We start from the raw sequence: 24,232 nt of genomic DNA, 5'->3' as shown, positions 1-24,232 counted from the left end.
CTTTCACTATGAGACATCCATAAGTCCCAATCACTCCTGAACTACTATAACGTGAATCACTGATGCAGGGCCCATGGGACCAACTAATCAAGTACATTGTTTTAAAGTATCACCCAACGACGGAATTGAGAGATGCAGCCCCAAAATAAGTCTCTATGGAGCCAAAAAAGAGAGAGGTTTCTCTGCAAGCAGACCTCTCTCTTCCATCCTAGAAATCAATTAATTCCAGAGATAAGAAGCCGTCAGGTGCCAAGAGTGCAAACCCAAGGCATACGGTGCTGCTCAGGCACCCCTAATGGCCTAATGGATGTCGTATTTACTGCTTAGGATAAATGCGCCCATTAGTCTCTGTCAGGAGGAGAGGAGTCGTCTCTCTGTAGAGTGAATGCACCCCTGCGTAACAGCTTCTTACAACATAATTCTGCTTCAGAAACCCAGGCCTGCAGGTTATAGGGCCTCTCCGATTTCTGGAGCTTTGGAATGGAAGGCAGCTGCTAGTGTCCAAGTCAGACGTAACTGAAACCTGTGAGTGCCAGGGATCTGCCAGTGTCACCAGAGTCCCGAATGTTTGTCTTATTGGATTGTAAGCTCTGTTGAACAGGGACAGTACAGTGCTGTGTAATGCTATAGAAATGTTAGGCAGGAATAGGAGGAGGAGATCTGGTCCATGCTAGGATTGCTGTGAAGTTGCCAGTGTCCCAGGAGGGGGACGGGTCCATACCAGGGAAGACAGAGGTACCAACGTCCCAGCTGGTGGCTATGCCAGCCAGGGAATGCTAGCAAAATGATGGCTCAGCTTTGCTAGTGACCCCCTGCTTTTTGTTTTTTAGAGATAGAAGCAGCTCTCACTTTATTTCATATCCGTTTTTATTTTATTTACTATAAACTTACTTTATTTTAAATTTTTTTTGAAAATATTGTAAACCGCTTCAGTCATTTCTAGCATTTGGTGAAACGGTATCTAAATGTATTAAATAAAAATAAATAAATAAAACTTGAAGGAATTTTCAGTAACCTTTTTCCATGTATTGAAATTCTGTATAATGAACATTATTTTCTCATTGACTTGTATTAAAAATGCGGAAATGGAGGTCCCAGATTTAATTCCTGCGTTGGATAGGTGAATTGGGATGTCCTGGAAGCAGTATTCACAGTCCGAGGATGGTGGAGGGAGATGGCCAGATTTAGAGGGTGTGATGCCGGGTTCCAGAAGGAGCTCTGGTGCACGGCTCCCGCTCTCTGGCGCAGATTATGAACATTTCTGAGGGAGGATAATCCTCAGAGTTGTGAATGAAGACTCCTGGTGCCAGGATCCCAACACTGCTTCCAGCTGAACTAGAAGAAAAGTGAGAAAATGGAAACTACAAATCAGAAAAACAAAAAAATGGAGCTAGAGATGCGTTCCAGTGTAGAATAAGAGAAAATCAAGGCTTACGGTGAAGTTATTGGATCTGTTGCCAAAGGATGTGGAGCAAAAGTCTATAAAACATTAGCCAGGAAGTGTAGGCCAAGCCACTGCTCTTCCTGGGAGTAAAAGGAATTAGATCTGCCGGCTACTGGTGACCTGGACTGGCCACTGTGAGACAGGATGCTGGGCTTAAAGGACGTCTGGTCTGGCACATTTCATGTAGAAGACATTTGTAAGTTAGCTGGAGCAGTTTACTCACCTGGAAACATTAAGGATCAGTATGTGTGAGGATGAACTCAGCTAAACACCCTTTTGACTCCATTCCCATAATGATGATTAAAAATATCGAACCTTCAATAACTAAAATTTTAACTGACATCGTAAACCTATCCCTCACTGAAGGAAACTATCCAGAATGCCTAAAATCAGCAATTATCAAATCCATACTGAAAAAACAGCAACCTTGATCCAGAAAATCCACTGAACTACTGACCCATATCAAACCTACCCTTCATTGCCAAAATCATTAAGAAAATCATCCAATCTCAGCGACCACTTTGAAGAAAACAATATCCTACTACCCACACAATTTGGCTTCAGAAAACAACTGAACACGGAGACATTACTACTATCATTGAACGACACAGTACTCAGTTTCGAAAACTGCCACAGCTACCTTCTGGTACTACTCAACCTATCAGCAGCCTTTGACACTGTAAACCACTCTATCATGATTGAACGACTATCAGAAATTGGTGCAAAAGAAAAAAACCCGACAATGGTTCACATCATATCTATCACAAAGAACCTACCAAGTCTGGATCAATGACACCCTTTCAAAAAAAATAAATCTTGACACTGGAGTCCCCCAAGGCTCTGCGCTATCAGCGAGACTCTTCAACATTTATCTCCTTCTGATCTACCACCTCCTATCAACCCTTAACCTGACCCACTTCATATACGCAGATGACATTGAAGTATTAATCCCAATAATCAACTCATTGGAAGAAACCTACAAAACAGCCACCTACCTAAACAAAATAAAGCAACTACTAACCAATTTGAAACTCATAGTAAACTTTGATAAAACTGAAATAATCAAACTGGATAGAAAGAACACTCCTCAACTACCACCACTCAACTTAATAAACCAAAAAATGGCTATCAACCTTGGAGTCATAATTGACAAAGAGCTCTCCTTCAAGAACCACATCACAGCTAAAATCAGACGGATATCACAAACTCCTAACATTACGTCAATTAAAACCTTCTCGCCCCCAACGACTTCAGATCAGTCCATCAACTACTCATCTTCTCCAACCTGGACTACTGTAACTCCCTTTTATTCAACTTACCTCTTAATACCATTTGCCCACTCCATATCCTGCAAAACGCAACTGCAAGAATACTCACTGGATCTAAAAAACATGATCACATTACTCCTACACTTATTTATTTATTTATTTAGGGTTTTTATATACCGACATTCTCGATATACATATCAAATCAAGTCAGTTTCCATATAACAAAACTGTCGCCGGTAAGGCGTTACATTAAACAATAGACAAAGTATTGAACAGAGAACGTGCAGTGTAACATTAAACAAACAACAAATTATTGAACAAAAGAACTTATATCTCTACACTGGCTCCCAATAAAATTTAGGATCGAATACAAAATACTATCCATACTACATAAAATATATGAAAAACAAACAAACTGGCTATTCATCCATAAAATTGCATGCTCCAAGCAGAAACCTCAGATCAGCAAATAAAGGACTATTAAAGATCCCACCTTCTCGATCTAAACAACTCACCTCAACTCAAAAGAGCAATTTCACTTGGAAGCCCCAAACTCTGGAACACCCTCCCAGTTGAACTCAGAATACAAGAAAACTTAAAAACTTTCAAAAAAGAGCTAAAAACATGGATGTTTACCAAAGCCTACTAACTCACCCACTGACTTTAAAACACCGCTCCCCTCCTATAACACTAGGCAAACTGATGGACCCAAGAAAGTTGTGATTACTCAGCTCTGTAATATATTTTGATTAATCTACAAACCAATTTCATAAATATCTTCTATGTTAGCAATCTTATGAACTGTTTTGGAAACTCTGTTAAACATTGTATCTTTGTAAACCGTTGTGATGGCGAAACTGAACGGCGGAATATAAAACTCGATAAATAAATAAGGAAACCTGCCTCGCTGTCTGGAAAAGCTTTGGACAGTTGCTTTAAGTTCAGCTAAGGTGCTTGTACATTCTTCTCTTCCTCCACTGCATGTTCCTTGTTCTACCTACATGAGATCCTCATTGGATACTTATTTATCCAGTTTTATATATCGTTGTTCGGTTTCGCCATCACAGCGGTTTACAAAGTTTCAATGTTTAACAGAGTGTTCCAAAGTTCATAAGATTGCTAACATAGTTATCTTAATCATGAAGGACATAGCTTGCTTGTTAGATTGTACAGGTTATATTACGTGCTTTGCATTGGTTCTGCAAGTTTATATGGGCCGGTGGGGGAGTTGTAGCATAGGGTCATGTGGTGTTTTGCTAGGATACTTCTCCTCTGACTGTAGCATCTGGACCATATCTGATTCTACAATATTTTCAAATCCAATATAATTTGTGAGGGTCACTATGTTTTGATTGAATTTCTAGATTGGCTTCTGTTTTCAATGAACACACACTGGCCATTTTTTCTTCCACTGTTCAAAATTGATGCTTTGAAATTCTCCCCCCAAGACTCAGTTATGTTATCATGATATTGATAACATGATATTGTAGTTTAGGAGAGAGAGAGGATGGAAGGTGAGAGGCGCAGGCCAGTGTGGAATTATCGCGTAAAGTTTAGGCTGGAGACACAGTCCCCACTGACTCCAGACTCCACTTTATTAATCACACCAGCCCCCACAATAGGTAGACTGTTTACCTCCAACAGCTTTTACTTAGGACAGAGATGTGTTAGGAACTGCCTTCTCCTGGAGACCCAGGGCTCCTCTGATCCCAGCTGGGCTCACCTGCTTCCTCCTCCCTGGGAACGCACTCACAGAGCTCTCTCTATGGCTTTTAAGGTGGACCAGGCTAGATGCCTGATCCCACATTCCTTTATAGCCAGATTTAGTGTTGCAGGGCTGCTATGCTCTAACAGGCCCTGCTTCCCAGCCACTTACCTGAAGTAATGTTGTCCTGATCCTGTACAATGGCAGCAGCAGCAATATATATAAGAAATTCAACACAGGCCCTGCAGACCATGGCCTCCTGCACAGAATGCCATTGTAACTGGTCCACAAGTTTGGTGCTTGGACTTCCTAACCCTCCCTTTTACCCTATTAGCCCTGACCCTTCAAATCCTGATGACTACCCTGATTTTTTTTTTATTTTAAAACTTACGCGCCAACCCTAGCAGAAGTTACGTGGTAGAGGAACATGGCGTGCACGTGAATGCTTACGCACGTACTCAGGTTACAGACCCGGAACGCAGTGTCCTGCCCATCCCCCACACCTTTTCTCACTTCCCAGTTTGTGCGTGTATGGGGAGAGGAGCAGCTACTCAGGTGCCTCTTAAATTCCATTTATTTATTTATTTATTTAGGTTTTTTGTATACCGACATTCTTGTAGAAAGTACAAATCACACCGGTTTCCAGAGAACAAATAACTTTCCATGAGAGCATTACATGGAACAAAGTGACAAGTAAGAATATTGAGCTAACATCATTCTCAAAGTGAATATAGAATGTAATTCGACAATTAATAATTAAATAAAATTTGAAAACAAAATATTTACAAACAGAAGTTTATAGATTCTTATTAGCTTTATGGCTAATCAACATAAAGAGACTGTGTTACGTGTTGGACCAGTAGGTCAAGGTTGGTCAATGTTGTAAGTGGAACCTCAATCAGGGAAAGCTAATTTAAAGAGCCATGTTTTGAGTTTTTTCTTGAAAGAAATTCTATGTGGCAGGCGCTAGCCCATGATTCCTGCGTATCTCCCAGCTTTGGCTTTTAAAATCCACCTGAAAGGTGCTCTGCCTACCATTTCACGTAACTTCTTCTATAGCATGGCTACGATCCGTCTCTCTCAGCTTGCAACCAGGACACTCATCCTATTCAGAATTTGTCAGCATGACTTCCCTTCCTTCAGTGTCACTATGACCCACCGTCCAGGCTGTAACCCCTCTTCCTCTCACACTCACCTACAAATGCATTCACTCTGCAGCTCCTGTCTTTTCATTCCCTACAGCCTTGTTCTTCTCTTTGCTGTGTGAAAAAGTGCTGCTGTGTGAAAGCACAAGGCTGTCTCTTTTCTCCGTGCCTCACTCTCATGTGTTCCTGCAACACAGCAAAAAACAGTTTCTCTCTATACGTCTTTCTGAATTGTTCCTGTTCCACAATACAAAACTGTCTCTTGTCTCTGCCTGCCTCTTTCTGGAGTGTTCCTGTCCCACAGCACAAGGCTGTCTCTTTTCTGGGTGCCTGTCTCTATCTAATGAGCAGAAGGCTGTCTCTTTTCTCTGTGCTTGCCTCTTTCTGGAGTGGTCCTGTTCCACAGCACAAGGCTGTCTCTTTTCTCGGTGCCTGTCTCTATCTAATGAGCACAAGGCTGTCTCTTTTCTCTGTGCTTGCCTCTCTGGAGTGGTCCTGTCCCACAGCAGAAGGCTGTCTCTTTTCTCTGTGCTTGCCTCTTTCTGGAGTGTTCCTGTCCCACAGCACAAGGCTGTCTCTTTTCTCGGTGCCTGTCTCTATCTAATGAGCACAAGACTGTCTCTTTTCTCTGTGCTTGCCTCTCTGGAGTGTTCCTGTCCCACAGCAGAAGGCTGTCTCTTTTCTCTGTGCTTGCCTCTTTCTGGAGTGGTCCTGTCCCACAGCACAAGGCTGTCTCTTTTCTGGGTGCCTGTCTCTATCTAATGAGCACAAGGCTGTCTCTTTTCTCTGTGCTTGCCTCTTTCTGGAGTGTTCCTGTCCCACAGCACAAGGCTGTCTCTTTTCTCCGTGCCTGTCTCTATCTAATGAGCACAAGGCTGTCTCTTTTCTCTGTGCTTGCCTCTTTCTGGAGTGTTCCTGTCCCACAGCACAAGGCTGTCTCTTTTCTCCGAGCCTGTCTCTATCTAATGAGCACAAGGCTGTCTCTTTTCTCTGTGCTTGCCTCTTTCTGGAGTGTTCCTGTCCCACAGCACAAGGCTGTCTCTTTTCTCCGTGCCTGTCTCTATCTAATGAGCACAAGGCTGTCTCTTTTCTCTGTGCTTGCCTCTTTCTGGAGTGTTCCTATCCCACAGCACAAGGCTGTCTCTTTTCTCGGTGCCTGTCTCTATCTAATGAGCACAAGACTGTCTCTTTTCTCTGTGCTTGCCTCTCTGGAGTGTTCCTGTCCCACAGCAGAAGGCTGTCTCTTTTCTCTGTGCTTGCCTCTTTCTGGAGTGTTCCTGTCCCACAGCACAAGGCTGTCTCTTTTCTCCGTGCCTGCCTCTTTCTGGAGTGTTCCTGTCCCACAGCACAAGGCTGTCTCTTTTCTCCGTGCCTGTCTCTATCTAATGAGCACAAGGCTGTCTCTTTTCTCTGTGCTTGCCTCTTTCTGGAGTGTTCCTGTCCCACAGCACAAGGCTGTCTCTTTTCTCCGTGCCTGTCTCTATCTAATGAGCACAAGGCTGTCTCTTTTCTCTGTGTTTGCCTTTCTGGAGTGTTCCTGTCCCACAGCACAAGGCTGTCTCTTTTCTCCGTGCCTGTCTCTATCTAATGAGCACAAGGCTGTCTCTTTTCTCTGTGTTTGCCTTTCTGGAGTGTTCCTGTCCCACAGCACAAGGCTGTCTCTTTTCTCCGTGCCTGTCTCTATCTAATGAGCACAAGGCTGTCTCTTTTCTCTGTGCTTGCCTCTTTCTGGAGTGTTCCTATCCCACAGCACAAGGCTGTCTCTTTTCTCGGTGCCTGTCTCTATCTAATGAGCACAAGACTGTCTCTTTTCTCTGTGCTTGCCTCTCTGGAGTGTTCCTGTCCCACAGCAGAAGGCTGTCTCTTTTCTCTGTGCTTGCCTCTTTCTGGAGTGTTCCTGTCCCACAGCACAAGGCTGTCTCTTTTCTCCGTGCCTGTCTCTATCTAATGAGCACAAGGCTGTCTCTTTTCTCTGTGCCTGCCTCTTTCTGGAGTGTTCCTGTCCCACAGCACAAGGCTGTCTCTTTTCTCCGTGCCTGTCTTTATCTAATGAGCACAAGGCTGTCTCTTTTCTCTGTGTTTGCCTTTCTGGAGTGTTCCTGTCCCACAGCACAAGGCTGTCTCTTTTCTCCGTGCCTGTCTCTATCTAATGAGCACAAGGCTGTCTCTTTTCTCTGTGCTTGCCTCTTTCTGGAGTGTTCCTGTCCCACAGCACAAGGCTGTCTCTTTTCTCTGTGCCTGTCTCTTTCCTGCTAGCTGCTCAGACTCTTATTCTAAGTGGAGATTTGATCTCTGATTCAATCACAATTTTAATTAAAAGGATTTTCTAAATCAAAGCAAAGGTGGTGTGAAGTTTCTTCTGGCTGCAGCTCAGTCAGCACTGAGGGATAATTAAATCAAGTAATCCCTCCAAATATTTATGCTGTCAGCAGGGGCTGCATAATTAATCACTGTGCTGGGAGTGGACATCTGGCTACCTGACTCTTGTACCCACAGGCGGGGGACAGGGCCTCCTGGTGCCTCCGACTGCAGCCGAGCACTCCCAGCACCAGCACCAGAAAATAATTCTTCTTGGAAAGGCATTGGATACCTGAGTCCTGAATTCATGAAGCAAGGGGGCAGCCTGCTCAGACGACGAGGGGCACGAGTTATCACGAGGGGTTTTATCCATTTTCTCCTCTCTGGGATGGGTTCACTTGATCTATTTCCCAACTCACAAAGCAGACCTGACGCTCCTTTGTGAAAATTGACCTATTGATGGCACATTAAGTATTCTTCTGAGCAGGCTCCCTGGTCCAACCTTGTTTAATTTATCTGCTTTTATTACTTCTCTCCCTGACTCTCGTACCCCTTATAGAAAGATGACAGCAGAAAGAGACCACAGGGCCCGTCCACCCAATTAATTTAGCGTTTAATTCCCATCTCTCCCTCAGAGATCCCCTCCCTGTGCTTGTCCCAGGCTTTCTTGCATTCAGACACTGCTTATGTCTCCACCTCTTCCAGTGGGAGGCTGTGCCACACATCCACCACCCTCTCTATAAAGAAACGTTTCCTAAGATTACTCCTGGGTCTCCCCCTTCTCACCCTCACCCCATGACCCCTTGTTCTAGAGTCTCCTCTCCACTGAACAAGGCTCCCCTCCTGTGCATGGAAACCTTGGAGATGCTTAATGTCTGTCTTATCTCCCCTTTCCTCTAGGATAGACTTAGAGAGCTAAACACGTCTATCCCCATATATGCTTTTACTTTAGATCGAAGACCACTGACCATGTTAGTAACCCCCTCTGCATAATCTCCATCCTGTTTATATCCTTATGAAGGTGCAGTCTCCAGAACTGTACTCAGTATTCCCAGTGAGGTCTCACCAGGGACCTATACAGGAGCAATATCTCCTCCCTTTCTCTGCTGACCATTCCTCTCCCTATGCAGCCAAGCATCCATCTGGCTATTGCTGTCACCTTATCCACCTGTCTGGCCACCTTAAGATCAGATACAATTACCCACAGATTTCACTTTTCTTTTGTGCTCACCAGGGGAAGATTCTGTCAGAAAAAAACAATTGATTTTTTGATTCAGTGACTAGAGAATTGGTTTGAAGAATGCACTTTACAGATCCCACCTGAATGTGATCTACTTGGATTTCAGCAAATCTTTTGATCCGGTCCTGCAATAGGATTCTTGTGAATAAAATGAGAAGAGGTTAATAAATGTGGATAAAGGTGAACCGGTAGATGAAGTGTATTTGAATTTTCAAAAGGCATTTGACAAAGTCCCTCATGAGAGGCTTCTAAGAAAACTAAAAAGACATGGGATAGGTGGCGATGTCCTTTCGTGGATTACAAACTGGCTAAAAGACAGGAAACAGAGAGTAGGATTAAATGGTCAATTTTCTCAGTGGAAAAGGGTAAACAGTGGAGATACTCAGAGATCAGTACTTGGACCGGTGCTTTTCAATATATTTATAAATGATCTAGAAAGGAATACGATGAGTGAGATTATCAAATTTGCGGATGATACAAAATTGTTCAGAGTAGTTAAATCACAAGCAGATTGTGATAAATTGCAGGAAGACCTTGTGAGACTGGAAAATTGGGCATCCAAATGGCAGATGAAATTTAATGTGGATAAGTGCAAGGTGATGCATATAGGGAAAAATAACCCATGCTATAATTACACAATGTTGGGTTCCATATTAGGTGCTACCACCCAAGAAAGAGATCTAGGTGTCATAGTGGATAACACATTGAAATCGTCGGCTCAGTGTGCTGCGGCAGTCAAAAAAGCAAACAGAATGTTGGGAATTATTAGAAAGGGAATGGTGAATAAAACAGAAAATGTCATAATCCCTCTGTATCGCTCCATGGTGAGACCGCACCTTGAATACTGTGTACAATTCTGGTCGCCGCATCTCAAAAAAGATATAATTGCGATGGAGAAGGTACAGAGAAGGGCTACCAAAATGATAAAGGGGATGGAACAACTCCCCTATGAGGAAAGGCTGAAGAGGTTAGGGCTGTTCAGCTTGGAGAAGAGACGGCTGAGGGGGGATATGATAGAGGTGTTTAAAATCATGAGAGGTCTTGAACGAGTAGATGTGAATTGGTTATTTACTCTTTTGGATAATAGCAAGACTAGGGGGCACTCCATGAAGTTAGCATGGGGCACATTTAAAACTAATCGGAGAAAATTCTTTTTCACTCAACGCACAATAAAGCTCTGGAATTTGTTGCCAGAGGATGTGGTTAGTGCAGTTAGTGTAGCTGGGTTCAAAAAAGGTTTGGATAAGTTCTTGGAGGAGAAGTCCATTAATGGCTATTAATCAATTTTACTTAGGGAATAGCCACTGCTATTAATTGCATCAGTAGCATGGGATCTTCTTAGTGTTTGGGTAATTGCCAGGTTCTTATGGCCTGGATTGGCCTCTGTTGGAAACAGGATCCTGGGCTTGATGGACCCTTGGTGTGACCCAGCATGGCAATTTTTTATGTTCTTGAAGCTTGAAAGTCAGCACCAAGGTGGTGGAGTGGGTTACAAACTGGTTGACTGTCGGGGTCAGTGTGTAATGCTGAATAGAGCTTACTCTGAAGAAAGAACGGTGTTAAGCAGATTGCCACAGGGATCAGTTCTGTTCGATATCTTCATGAGCGACATCGTGGAAGGGTTAGAAGGAAATGTTTGTCTTTTTGCAGAAGATACTAAGGGACCTGCACATGCATGGACACCGATTTTCTAACATGTGCGCACCAGCGTATTCGTATTACAAAATCCGATGGCCGCGCGCACATTCGCACTGGATTTTAAAATCTGTACATGTGTGCGCGAGGGGGGAATTTTATAACCTACTGCGTGGTGACACGAGCGGCCGGTCCCCACCAATTAAGGAGTGGACTGGGAGGGAACGTTCCCTAACCTAATCCTACCTAGCTCCTAATTTTTATTTTAATACTTTCTGCTCCTCCAGCGCAGCAGTATGCTCCTCGGGACAGCGCCGGGAAGCCCCTTTCAGCATGCCCAGCCCTTCAGCGCACAACGGGGGTTACACGCGTGGCCGGGCCTGTTGTAAAATGCGCACAAAGCATGCAAGCCCCAGCCGTGCGTGTGACCCCCTTTCAGAATCAGGCTGGGCACGCCTGAAGTAGAGAGGATGGAACGTGATTTCAGAAAACTTGGAGGCTGAATGGGAGTCAATGCCAAGAAGTGCAGAGTTATGCATCTGGGGGGTGGTGTGTGCTGAGGGTCACAAGACTGATGTGCGGCTGATGCAATATTTAAATGAGAAAGAAGGTGGAATGGTGTGCAAAACGGACGTACTACGGAGAAATGAGCACCTCTGGTGTTCAGATGTGTGTGGCATCAGGCGCACGGACGTCTAAATTGTGCATCATGAACATGAAATGATGGAAATATGCAATGCCTGTTATTTACCAAATGGAAAGGAAGCACCCGTGGTTTAAGGTGCCCTCCTATCTAGGGAGTAGTGGTGTGGAGCACGATGATTAGATACATTTTTTATTCTAACCCCACATAACTAAACCTCATACTAATTACTTTAAACAACCCTATCCTGTAAGAGAACATTTATCGCAACACAGAAGACCAGGATTTTTAGATTTCCCTTGAGCCCTTGACTGCGAGTAAACTTCACTCCACTCCAGAGCTGGAGTTAATTTTCCACTATAAAAAAATTGTGTCTTGGGTGCGCGTCCCTGCCTCAGGCAGTAATAGCTAAGGTCTTCATTTACCTGGAATTTAAATGTAATGGCGCATACTTGAAACGTGCTAATCTCCTTGCTGCATCGGACGCGGTTATTGCCAGCAACATGTGCCCAGCCATGAGTAAAGTCTTGCACTAGGCTGGGTGCACCTTATTGCATTGGCCTGAGAGAGAGAGGAATAACCAGCAGGAAATAGGAGGTGAGGATGCCCTTGTACAGGCCCTTGGTGAGGCCTCACCTGGAGGACTGTGCTCAGTTCTGGAGTCCGTATCCCTGCTATAAAATCGGGCGTCCATGTGCGCATGGCGGGTAGCGCTGGACAATGACCCCTGCGCGTAGGTTTTAAAATCTACCCCTTAATCAGAAAGAATTATATCAATAAAATTTACTATTAAACAAAAGGAATCGGATGATCACACGAAGCCCTTTATTATGTGCCCGACTCTGGCCGAGTTTCGCTCGTAGAGCTGCCTCAGGGGCAATTCAATTGGCAGGATTTTAACAATGCCTGCTGGGCTGCTGTCACATGTACACTGTCACAAAATCACGTACAGAAATTTATTAATTCCTGTTCATATCTACGGAACGTACTGAACATCATACGTTCCGTAGATATGAACAGGAATTAATAAATTTCTGTACGTGATTTTGTGACAGTGTACATGTGACAGCAGCCCAGCAGGCATTGTTAAAATCCTGCCAATTGAATTGCCCCTGAGGCAGCTCTACGAGCGAAACTCGGCCAGAGTCGGGCACATAATAAAGGGCTTCGTGTGATCATCCGATTCCTATTGTTTTTACTCTAACACAGCCAACTGGATCGGTTTCCGATTTGTTTCTTGGGTCCATCTATTAAACAAAAGGCCATAAACTGTTAAGTATTTAGCCGTCCCCTGTCTTGTGCTGCAAACACCGTTCAGGGGAGCCACGAGTCTGAGTGGGGAGAAAGAGGTTAATCTCCAGGACCCCTGGCACAGTCACCAAAATAAAGCAAGGATGCCAAAAGTGATGTTCAAAATAAAATCTTTACTGTAATCTATAAAAACAGTATCCAGTCCAATATCACAAAAAAATCTACGTCAGCATCAACATTGAAAAATGGTTTCATTGTCCATAGCAAGATTCCCAAACTGTGGGTGAGCAACCTCTGTAATCCAAATCTGTTCAGATGTCTCCAACACAAGAGTCCAAAATACAATTCTCTTCATCCTTGCTTTTCTGGTCACTTGGGGAAAAAGAAAGTGAATCCAGCCCATTGGGATACTGGGAGACGGGGGTGCCCTTCCCTCTGCTCTGATCAATCTTTGTAAAAATCGTTTTCAAGAATCCAAAAACCGCAAAATCCTCTGAAAGTCCCAAAACTAAAAATCACTGAACGGAGATCCTGAGGGGGATCTCCAGCTTATCCTTCAACTCTGCTTCTCCAACCACTTCTTGCTCTTACAGCCTCGCCTAACTCTAAAGAACTGAGCATGCTCCAGGGAATATAAGAAAAGAAGGAATTGCTTGTAAAAAAATAAATAATAATAATTCTCAGCTCTTCCAGTCTGAGAACAGTACCTAAGAAGGTGGTGATAAGATCCTAGAAAGTTGTTGAAGAAGAAGATTTATGACCTTTTTATTGATCAAATTTGACATTACCTATTGTTGTGAGGGCTGAGGGGGGATATGATAGAGGTGTTTAAAATCATGAGATGTCTAGAACGGGTAGATGTGAATCTGTTATTTACTCTTTTGGATAGTAGAAAGACTAGGGGGCACTCCATGAAGTTAGCATGGGGCACATTTAAAACTAATCGGATAAAGTTCTTCTTCACTCAACGCACAATTAAACTCTGGAATTTGTTGCCAGAGGATGTGGTTAGTGCAGTTAGTGTAGCGGTGTTTAAAAAAGGATTGGATAAGTTCTTGGAGGAGAAGTCCATTACCTGCTATTAAGTTCACTTAGAGAATAGCCACTGCCATTAGCAATGGTTACATGGAATAGACTTAGTTTTTGGGTACTTGCCAGGTTCTTATGGCCTGGATTGGCCTCTGTTGGAAACAGGATGCTGGGCTTGATGGACCCTTGGTCTGACCCAGTATGGAAATTTATGAATCAAATCAGTTTTTTTTATTGCAAATGGTATGGAATAGTGTGAATGTGATCAGTTTCAGTGAGTGTTTGTGATTGTTTTTATTGTACTTTTTTATGGGCTGGGATATGAATCTAGCAATGCTATACAACTGAATGCTAAGCATTTTCTAAAATGTTTTAATTTTGTATCATTTAAAACTTTTTGCTGTAACTATAAACGCTCTCTGTATTATAACGCACTATTTGTATGCGAGAAGATAATTTTTATCCTTTGATGCTTCACTAGCTAACTAACCCCATCACTTTAGGGCATTAAGTTCCATTTCACCCTGAAGCATTCCCTACGGAGGGGAAGGCATTCCTGGCTCCAGTCGCTTGCTGGACTAAGCCTGGTCTGAGTCCCGGAGAAGAAAAAGATGGGTTCAAGATGAACAGCCGGGTAAGAGCAGAGCGTCTCACATGCGCAGCCCTGGAGCTTATCTGCTTCATTGCTTGGGTGCCAGACCCCAAGCATGAATATATAACAAGTTCATGCATATTCAAGCAGCGGGATGGAAGGGGTTGTTTTTCCATTCAGACTACTTAGCCCCCTCTCCATTTTGGGGGGGGGGGGGGGGTCAGTGCTCCTGCTGTGTGCTGACTCCGGACATGGACTTGATCTCAGGCCTGCAACCTGTGAGCTGTCTTGCAGTACCAGTGCTTTTCTGTGGGCTGACCTGTCTGACAGCCTATCAAAAGGGCACTTTGTTTGTCTCCTGGCAAATGTTTTCCTTGTTTTTGCCTCTGCAACATGTTTCTGTCCTGGGCAGGTCTTAGCTCATTGTTTATGGAAAGAAGCTGTAGCCTTACCATGCAGGCAGATCACATAACCTGGGCACAGATTCTCATTCTGGTCTAAAGTTCCTCACCTTTTTTTTTCTGTTGAAACATATGTCAGCGTCCGTCTTATGAAGTTGCTGTCCCTTTTGTAGGGTCATTATTCAAATTTGGTTGCAAACAACAGGAAAAACTACTGCTATCTCCTACACTCTCTCCCTGCCTCTTCCTTGTTCCATTGTTGGATTTTCCTCCTTGTGCAGGTCCCCTGCTTGCTCTGCAATCCTACACTGTAGTTTTCAATTTGAGGATCTTGAAATTCTTGTTTTCATCTCCAAACTAATGACCTTGCAAGGAAGCACAGCTCACCTGGTCCCTCTCTACCACGACTTCCACAGAGGCTGACATAAGCAGCTGAACATTAAGTTGTGTTCTGAAATGCAGCACAGAACTTCTTAATGCACAATCATTTTCTAATGGAATGCTAATGTATCAGGAATTTAAAAAAAATATGCACAGAGCAGAAAATGTGGGCTAAGATAATGCTTAGCTTGCACTGAATAGATTTTTTGGAAGCTGCATAATATAAAAGTGTGTATATAAAATAAATAAAAGCCTGATTTGTGTATATAAACCATTCATTCTGCACATAAAATCCTGGCTCCAGCTTCCTCCCGTAGTCTCATGTTAGACCTGCAAACTTTACTGCACCTGGGACAGGAGTTAAGCCAGTGCAGCTCTCTGCTAACACCTCCTTTAGCATAGGATCTGCCCATGAAGGTGCTAAGCTCTGCAAATTGCTGGGTGGAAATTTCTGGTTGCATCTGCAGTAATATTTGTGCACCTGCAGGTTACATGGCAGTGGCACTCTGCTGCGCTGCACCGCGGTTACCGACAGGGGAAACTCTGCTGCGCTGCACCCGCGGTTACCGACAGGGGAAACTCTGCTGCGCTGCACCGCAGTTACCGACAGGGGAAACTCTGCTGCGCTGCACCGCAGTTACCGACAGGGGAAACTCTGCTGCGCTGCACCGCAGTTACCGACAGGGGAAACTCTGCTGAGCTGCACCGCAGTTACCGACAGGGGAAACTCTGCTGAGCTGCACCGCAGTTACCGACAGGGGAGACTCTGCTGAGCTGCACCGCGGTTACCGACAGGGGAGACTCTGCTGAGCTGCACCGCGGTTACCGACAGGGGAAACTCTGCTGAGCTGCACCGCGGTTACCGACAGGGGAAACTCTGCTGAGCTGCACCGCGATTACCGACAGGGGAAACTCTGCTGCGCTGCACCGCGGTTACCGACAGGGGAAACTCTGCTGCGCTGCACCGCGCTTACCGACAGGGGAAACTGCTGCGCTGCACCGCGGTTACCGACAGGGGAAACTCTGCTGCGCTGCACCGCGGTTACTGACAGGGGAAACTCTGCTGCGCTGCACCGCGGTTACTGAAAGGGGAAACTCTGCTGCGCTGCACCGCGGTTACCGACAGGGGAAACTCTGCTGCGCTGCACCACGATTACCGACAGGGGAAACTCTGCTGCGCTGCACCGCGGTTACTGACAGGGGAAACTCTGCTGCGCTGCACCACGATTACCGACAGGGGAAACTCTGCTGCGCTGCACCGCGGTTACTGACAGGGGAAACACTTGAGCAGTAAAGAAATTACATGAAATTATTTTTCCCTCAGAGCCATTCACTATTTTGAGCAGAGCACAATTTATGCTCTCTCTTTGGTGCCTTGGTAAGGTCCTTCTTTGTACCTCGCTATTGTATTTCCACTGGCTCTCAGAATCCTGGAATAAAACCTATGGGAAGGACGAAAGGTCATCTGTGGATTCTGCTGCCAGCTCACCAAAGGCTCTGACAGATGTTCAGTGAAAATCCCTTCACATGGCACAAGGACATGGGACGTTACTCCAGTGATGGCACAGCATTAAGAGAAGATGAAGGGCGAGGGGTGCATGAGTGACCGGACCTCCAGCGTGCAACTTTCATTAGCCACAGCTCACAACTTCAGCCACTATTAACTGCCTGAACTGAAAAATTAATGCTCTAAAAAATCCATTCTAGCAATTACCAGCTCCGAGCCCTCTCTGTGCACCTCTGCCCTTCCTCTTACAGTCATGCACTCATTCCCTGCTCTCCTCGGCTTTTCCATATCTATCTTTCCTTGCTCTCCCCTTGCACCTCTGGAACGTGAATCATTTTGTGCTTATCACCTCTTTTACCAGTTTCCTATTCCTTTCCTAACAAAGGGTAGAGAGCCAGGAAGGGGTGGGAAACATGAGAAGGGATCTAGCAAAGCTTGAGGATTGGTCAAGGGTCTGGTAGCTAAGAATTAATGTTGAAAAATGCAGAGTAATGCATTTAGGATTAAAAAAAACCCAAGGGAGAGATGTTATGAACCTGCTCGCGAGGAGCGTGGGCAGGTCCCTTACCCCACGTGGCCAGTCTGGACGCTGACGCTGTTTTCTTCACGGCAAGCGTGCCGCCGGTCCTGCGCGGCAGGGTCGGGCCGCCGGGAGCTCTCCCATGCGGCTGGGACCTCCGCTGCTGCTCCTGCCCTCCCCGACGCACTGCAGCTGCTCCTGGGATCCTCAGCTGGCAGGGAAGCCGTCCCTGCCGGTGCCTGCAGCTTCCTACTCTCTCTGCTTGACTTCTTTGCGGCGGGAAGCCGCTTCTGCTGCCTATGAGGATGCCACCAGCGGACCCTGCTCTTCTTCCAGCTTCCCTAGGCACGGGCGCGTGCCTCTCTCCTGCTTTTCAAGGGCCAGCCAGGTGTGGCCCCCTGCGGACCCCTCCCTGAGCGTTGTCCTCTTCAGCCCTACAATAGGGCTCAGCGTCCATTCCAGTGTTGGCTTCGCAAGGAGTTAGACTCCTGGTGTCCTGCTGTCCTTCCCTCCAGGAGTCGTCCTTGTTCCAGCACTTCAAGGTCCTGTGTTTCCTGTTCTTCGTTGGAGTTCCTCATCTTGTCCTGATGTCCATGTTCCAGTCCAGATGTCCACCTGCTGTTCATGATCCAGTCCTGAGGTTTGTCTCCTGATCCTGTAATCTATGTTCCAGTCCAGATGTTTGTTCTCCGTTCCTGATGTCCGTGATCATGTCCAGTTATCCTGAACCCCTGGTTCCTTGTTGTCCCCCTTCCTGGTGTGCCTTGTCGTGGTCCGCGACCAGTTCCACGGGCGGGCTATGTAGGGCGCTTCATGGTGCAATGCCTTCCTCACTTCTGCAGCACTAGCCTCCGGGAGACTTCTGCTTCTGTCCTTATCCCTGGTCTAGAGTCCCTTGTGCTTGCTCTGTCCATGCCAAAGACTCTGCCAGAACCTGTACAGTCCTAGCATGGTCCGCGACCAGCCACTGGCGGCTGTGTAGGGCGCGCCTCAGTACAGGCCTCTACAGCTTCTGAGACATGCTCCGTTCATTGCTCCACATCCCGTCTAGAGGCTCTTCGAGTCCAGCATGGTCCGTGACCAGTCCCACGGGTGGACTGTGTAGGGCACGCTGCGTTGCAGTCTCAACCCAATACTTGCCTGAGTCTTCTGAATGCCTTGTACCTTGTTCCTGAGTCTCGTTTGTGCACCCAAGTACCTCATTCTTGAGTCTTCGTCTGAATCTCCATGTTCTGGTCTTCACTGCCCTGCCGCTTCTTGCTGTACCCTGCGGCAGGTCCGAAAGGGCTTGGAACGGTTGGAGGACTGTTCATAAGACCACCATTGCATTGCTGGTCTTCCGAAGTGTGAAAGTCCGGAGGAGGGTCAGTATCTCCAGTCATCTGTCTTCAGTTCAGCCTCGCTCCTGTCCAGCCCATGCTCGGGCATGCCTCGCCTGCTGCGGCACCTCTTCGGAGTTCCTCTGGGGTCGGGTTGTGGTCCAAGAACACACATCCCCTGGTAAGCGGAACCGCTCTCCTAGCGCCTCCTAACAAGAGGTACAGTATTGGAGGTGAAATTCTTCTAAGCACATAGGAAGAGCAGAATCTGGGGACAACTGTATTTGATATGATGGCCAGACAGGTGGATAAGGTGATAGCAATAGCCAGATAGATGCTTGGCTGCATAGGGAGAGGAATGGTCAGCAGAAAAAGGGAGGTGATATTGCTCCTGTATAGGTCCCTGGTGACACCTCACTGGGAATACTGAGTACAGTTCTGGAGACCGCACCGTCATAAGGATATAAACAGGATGGAGTCGCTCCACAGGGTGGCCACTAAAATGGTCAGTGGTCTTCGCTCTAAAGCATATGGGGATAGACAAAGATCTAAACATGTATATCCTAGAGGAAAGGGAGACAGAGACATTCAACTATCATATCTCCCCTATCTTAAAGGTTTCCATGCACAGGATGTGGGTTTCTTTCAATGGAAAAGAGATTGAGAACGAGGGGTCATGGGATGATTTGAAAGGGGGTAGACTCAGCAATAATCTTAGGAAATGTTTCTTTACAGAGAGTGACGGATGAGTGGAATAGCTTCCCTGTAGAGGTAGTGGAGACAAGGGTAGTATCTGAATTCAAGAAAGCCTGGGAAAGCACAGGGGATCTCTAAGGGGGTGGAAGGGATTATAGAGCAGAGTAGTTCGTGTGGATGGGCAGATTAGATAGTCCATATGTTCTTCCACTTCAGAAAGATCTCCCCACCCTGCCAGCCCCTGTAGCTCCCCTCTCTCCCCATCTTTTCAATATATTTATAAATGATCTGGAAAGAAATACGAGTGAGGTTATCAAATTTGCGGATGATACAAAATTGTTCAGAGTAGTTAAATCACAAGCAGATTGTGATAAATTGCAGGAAGGACCTTGTAAGACTGGAAGATTGGGCATCCAAATGGCAGATGAAATTTAATGTGGATAAGTGCAAGGTGATGCATATAGGGAGAAATAACCCTTGCTGTAGTTACACGATGTTGGGTTCCACATTAGGAGCTACCACCCAGGAAAGAGATCTAGGAGTCATAGTGGATAACACTTGAAATCGTCGGCTCAGTGTGCTGCGGCAGTCAAAAAAGCAAACAGAATGTTAGGGAATTATTAGAAAGGGAATGGTGAATAAAACGGAAAATGTCTTAATGCCTCTGTATCGCTCCATGGTGAGACCGCACCTTGAATACTGTGTACAATTCTGGTCGCCGCATCTCAAAAAAGATATAATTGCGATGGAGAAGGTACAGAGAAGGGCTACCAAAATGATAAGGGAATGGAACAACTCCCCTATGAGGAAAGACTAAAGAGGTTAGGACTTTTCAGCTTGGAGAAGAGAAGGCTGGGGGGGGATATGATAGAGGTGTTTAAAATCATGAGAGGTCTAGAACGGGTAGATGTGAATCTGTTATTTACTCTTTCGGATAATAGACTAGGGGGCACTCCATGAAGTTAGCAAGTAGCACATTTAAGACTAATCGGAGAAAATTATTTTTCACTCAACGCACAATTAAACTCTGGAATTTGTTGCCAGAGGATGTGATTAGTGCAGTTAGTGTAGCTGGGTTCAAAAAAGGATTGGATAAGTTCTTGGAGGAGAAGACCATTAACGGCTATTAATCAATTTTACTTAGGGAATAGCCACTGCTATTAATTGCATCAGTAGCATGGGATCTTCTTAGTGTTTGGGTAATTGCCAGGTTCTTGTGGCCTGGATTGGCCACTGTTGGAAACAGGATGCTGGGCTTGATGGACCCTTGGTCTGACCCAGCATGGCAATTTCTTATGTTCTTAACAAAGTTGCTACTCTTGAAGTGTGTGCCCCTCTCTGCCTTTGGGTTTATGTTAAACCTCACCATCTGCTGACCACTGGAGCCCTGGACATTAGGGATGTGCAGGGAGGGGGAGGAGTCAAAATGGCTGCTGCTCTAAGGAGCACTATTTTTATTTATTTATGAACTTTTAATATACCGATATTCGTAGGTCACATCATACTGGTTTACAATCAACTCATGGAGAAAAGAAAAAGAATTACATATAACAGGGAGGGGGGAAGCAAGTGCGTAGGGAGTGTGAATAACAGAAGTAGGAGAGAGAGAAAAAATAAATAGGAACTGTAATAACAGTATTAGCATAATCCTAACATTTCAATAGGTTACATAGGATGCACTAGAGGCAGTAAGACCGAGACTGTGTCAGTATGCGAAGAGAAGGGGAAACAATGTTCCTACCCAGTTTCCTCCTCTTCAGTGGTCAGCCCCATCAATGACGTCATCTCCCGTCCCAAGTACTGCAGCCCCGAACCCTGGGGATTTCCTCTGGTGAACGAAATATGGATAATATCAACCCTGAGGTTTCTTTAAGCTCCACGTCTGTAATCACAGTGTGATGTGATCAGTGTTGAAGTGCGGGAATTAGCAATGTCAACTGATGACGTTGGTGGAGGGTTGGCATTGCTAAGGGAATGGAGAGTTGGGAAGAGTAGTGGCGACGTAGCAGCGGCACCAACATGAGCAGGAGCGATTACTGGTTCTGTGCTAATGCCGTAAAGTCTCCTCTTGCAGCCTTGCCTTGGGAGTGATTATGGGCTCGTCTTTAACAAGTTCTGTCTCTCAATTATGTGACTTCTCATCAGCTGCCTCTTCTAAGCTGACAGCTCATGACAAGGTTAGCAAACATGAAGAACAAGTTACAAGCTGTGAAAGGGAGATTTCAAACTTTCAGTAGTACATTGGTTCAAGATAATTATGGCCTCAGTAACAGGGCTGAGATTTTGGAGAATAATAATCTTGGGGCAGTGCTAGCACGCTGGAGGAAAGATGACTGCTTAATCTCTAGCTCCTCTTAAGAATTCTTTAATAAAGATCTGTTTTATGCCTTATCTCATGCCCAAACGTCTGTTCAAGTAATGTGGTGATTGCTGCCAATCTAAGAGAGATGATGCTATAAACTGGAGAAAATAAAATAAGCTCTGTAACCCGCATTAAATGCGTATTAGTGTGGCAGCCTGAGACCCTCCCGCTCTGGCCCCCAGATGTCACCGCTCATTAGAAAGCCCGTTAGTAAGGAGCCGTCCGTCCCTCTGTCCCTCCCACCTGGAGGGCCTGGATTGGACGCCTGAAGACAAATTAGCCCAGCCTCGTTACCACACCCTGGGATTCAGTGTCAGGAAGCAGGCAGAGGGTAAAGGTGCATTTTTCCCACACAGCTTCACCCTAGGGAGTTTATTTTAGAAGTGACCCCTCCCAGTGCTCTCCCTGCCTGAGGGTCCTTCTTGTGAATTACAGAGAGAGACCTTTAAGCCTGATACCCTTTAGGGTCCTAGGTGGGCAATCCTGCTGCGAGAGACAATGAACGCAGAAGAGATATTCGGTTTAAGATTTAAAGTATTTTTGGATCCCCCCCTCCCCACTGGGATTCCTTGCCTGATCCCACTTTCCCAGAAAGATCAGAGCACAAGGATGAAGGAAGAATAAGAGCAGGAGACCCCATGCAGATCTGTACAGTCACAGGGCCAGGGCGGGCTGGGAGTCTGAGGATCCCGGGGAGAGTTTGTACAATTAAGATCTCTACCTACCCGAATAATACCCGCACCATCAGTCAGAGGGAGACTCAGTAACCACCCAGACCTGGTCCTGTCTAAATCATTTCAGCCTCTCATCCCTTGAGAAGCAGCAGATGACTACACACACGGAGGGGGTTTTCAAATCAACTGGAGAGCTCACTCCAGGGACTGACAGTCAAGCGTGGGGTGTAATGCACCAGCTGGAGCAGCCCCTGAAAATATAAATTAGTTCTGTGCCCTAAGGAGCAAGAACCCTCCAAAAAAAGGGGTTACAGAGATAATTGTGCAATCCAGAGAAGGAGCGGAGACAAATTCAAACAGTGAGGGGTCAATGTTCAGTGGCCTTTAGATAGATAACTCACAATGACGATGTCTCCATATTCTTCCCATTTATCTAGCTCTAGTGGAGCCGGATATCTAATTAACCAGATAAAATTCCAGGGGCGTCCAGGACGCAGGTAAGTTAGCCGGGTAAGTTATTTGCTGCATGGGCAGTAAGTGCACAGATGACTTATTACACTGGATCCTTACTTACTGAGAGGGGAAACTCTCAAGCATCAGTAATGAACTTACTTTTCCCCTCGGTTATTCACAATTCTTCCAGTACTGCCAGCTCCTTGCACTTGCACTGAATATCAGGTTAATTCTAGTCGTGCTGTAGAAAAGTCTTAACATAACTGGATATACCTATGGGCTAACTTTGCAATCCGGCCAGCGTCTCAGCAGTCGTCCGGCTGATTGACTCCACGGCTCTTTTTCCCGGTTCCCTGGCTGGGAACACTCCCAGGCACGTCAGAAGGCCAAAGGCATTTGGTTATCAGTGCATCCACCGGTTCCCCTGGTGCCTGGGAGGCAGGCACGCTCCCTGGTGAGCTCCCAGGCCCAGCCAGCGGCTGCTGAGCCCAGTCTTTATATGCTAGTCCTCTGCAGCCAAAAAAAGGTTAGTCCAGACAACAAAATTATCCAAAAATAAGTCCCCAAGAAACTTCAGTCCAGCCCCACAGGCCTAACTGCCGCCTCCCTCGTACCTCTGGGTTCTCACAATCATTCCCCAGAGATAACTCCTCCTGCTTGGCAGTTTTAGCAGTGGGCTCTCAGCAAAAAGGAAGAACAAATTCAAATGGTAAGGGAAGGTTTTGAAGCCGCACGCTCACCTTCCCTGGCACCACAGCTGCTGTCCTGCAAAGCACCAGGTAGCAAGGTCCCAATCCATCCTCCTCAGTCCCGGGAAGGAGACTGAGAGTGCCATGCCTTTGGCTCCTTTTTATAGGATGCAGACTCCTCCCCTGGTGGCCAGGGATTGGTTCCCAGCGCTCCCCCCTCTGCTTCGCCCTCCCCCAGTAGCCAGGGATTGGCTCCCAGGTCTCCACCCTCCTTTTCCCACACCTGATGCTACAGGGGGAAGGAACCAGCGTGACTCTCTGACTCTGTGTCGCCTGGTTTCTCTTCCCCCTTCCCTGGGGGTTTTTGTTCCCGGGGTTTTGACCTACCTCCCTGGGCTGTATACAGACCCCATCACACAGCGTCTGAATGTTACCCGCTTAGTTCCTTGTGATCTGTCCTGATGGCACTGACAGACTGGCTCTTATAACAGAGTGAGACCCCATCACACAGCGTCTGAATGTTACCCGCTAGTTCCTTGTGATCTGTCCTGATGGCACTGACAGACTGGCTCTTATAACAGAGTGAGACCCCATCACACAGCGTCTGAATGTTACCCGCTAGTTCCTTGTGATCTGTCCTGATGGCACTGACAGACTGGCTCTTATAACAGAGTGAGACCCCATCACACAGCGTCTGAATGTTACCCGCTTAGTTCCTTGTGATCTGTCCTGATGGCACTGACAGACTGGCTCTTATAACAGAGTGAGACCCCATCACACAGCGTCTGAATGTTACCCGCTTAGTTCCTTGTGATCTGTCCTGATGGCACTGACAGACTGGCTCTTATAACAGAGTGAGACCCCATCACACAGCGTCTGAATGTTACCCGCTTAGTTCCTTGTGATCTGTCCTGATGGCACTGACAGACTGGCTCTTATAACAGAGTGAGACCCCATCACACAGCGTCTGAATGTTACCC

At 46.0% G+C, this 24,232-nt stretch overlaps 1 long non-coding RNA gene across 2 annotated transcripts; it reads right to left on the bottom strand.

Moving 5' to 3' along the window:
* Nucleotides 1-729: 729 nt before the first annotated feature.
* LOC115100309 lies at nucleotides 730-23,376 on the bottom strand. 2 transcript variants are annotated; one of them, XR_003859027.1, is made up of 4 exons: nucleotides 23,304-23,363; nucleotides 22,837-23,073; nucleotides 5,613-5,748; nucleotides 730-1,335 (listed from the first exon to the last, which is right to left on the bottom strand). It is a non-coding gene; the product is annotated as an uncharacterized LOC115100309 (long non-coding RNA). The 2 variants fall into 2 exon arrangements; XR_003859028.1 differs by lacking the exon at nucleotides 22,837-23,073 and having other exon boundaries at nucleotides 23,304-23,376.
* Nucleotides 23,377-24,232: the final 856 nt, after the last annotated feature.

Source organism: Rhinatrema bivittatum, chromosome 10, assembly GCF_901001135.1.
Source record: "Rhinatrema bivittatum chromosome 10, aRhiBiv1.1, whole genome shotgun sequence".
NCBI classification, from domain to species: Eukaryota; Metazoa; Chordata; class Amphibia; order Gymnophiona; family Rhinatrematidae; genus Rhinatrema; species Rhinatrema bivittatum.
Note: the sequence above shows the minus strand (reverse complement) of the source record. Positions and strands in the feature narration are given on the sequence as shown.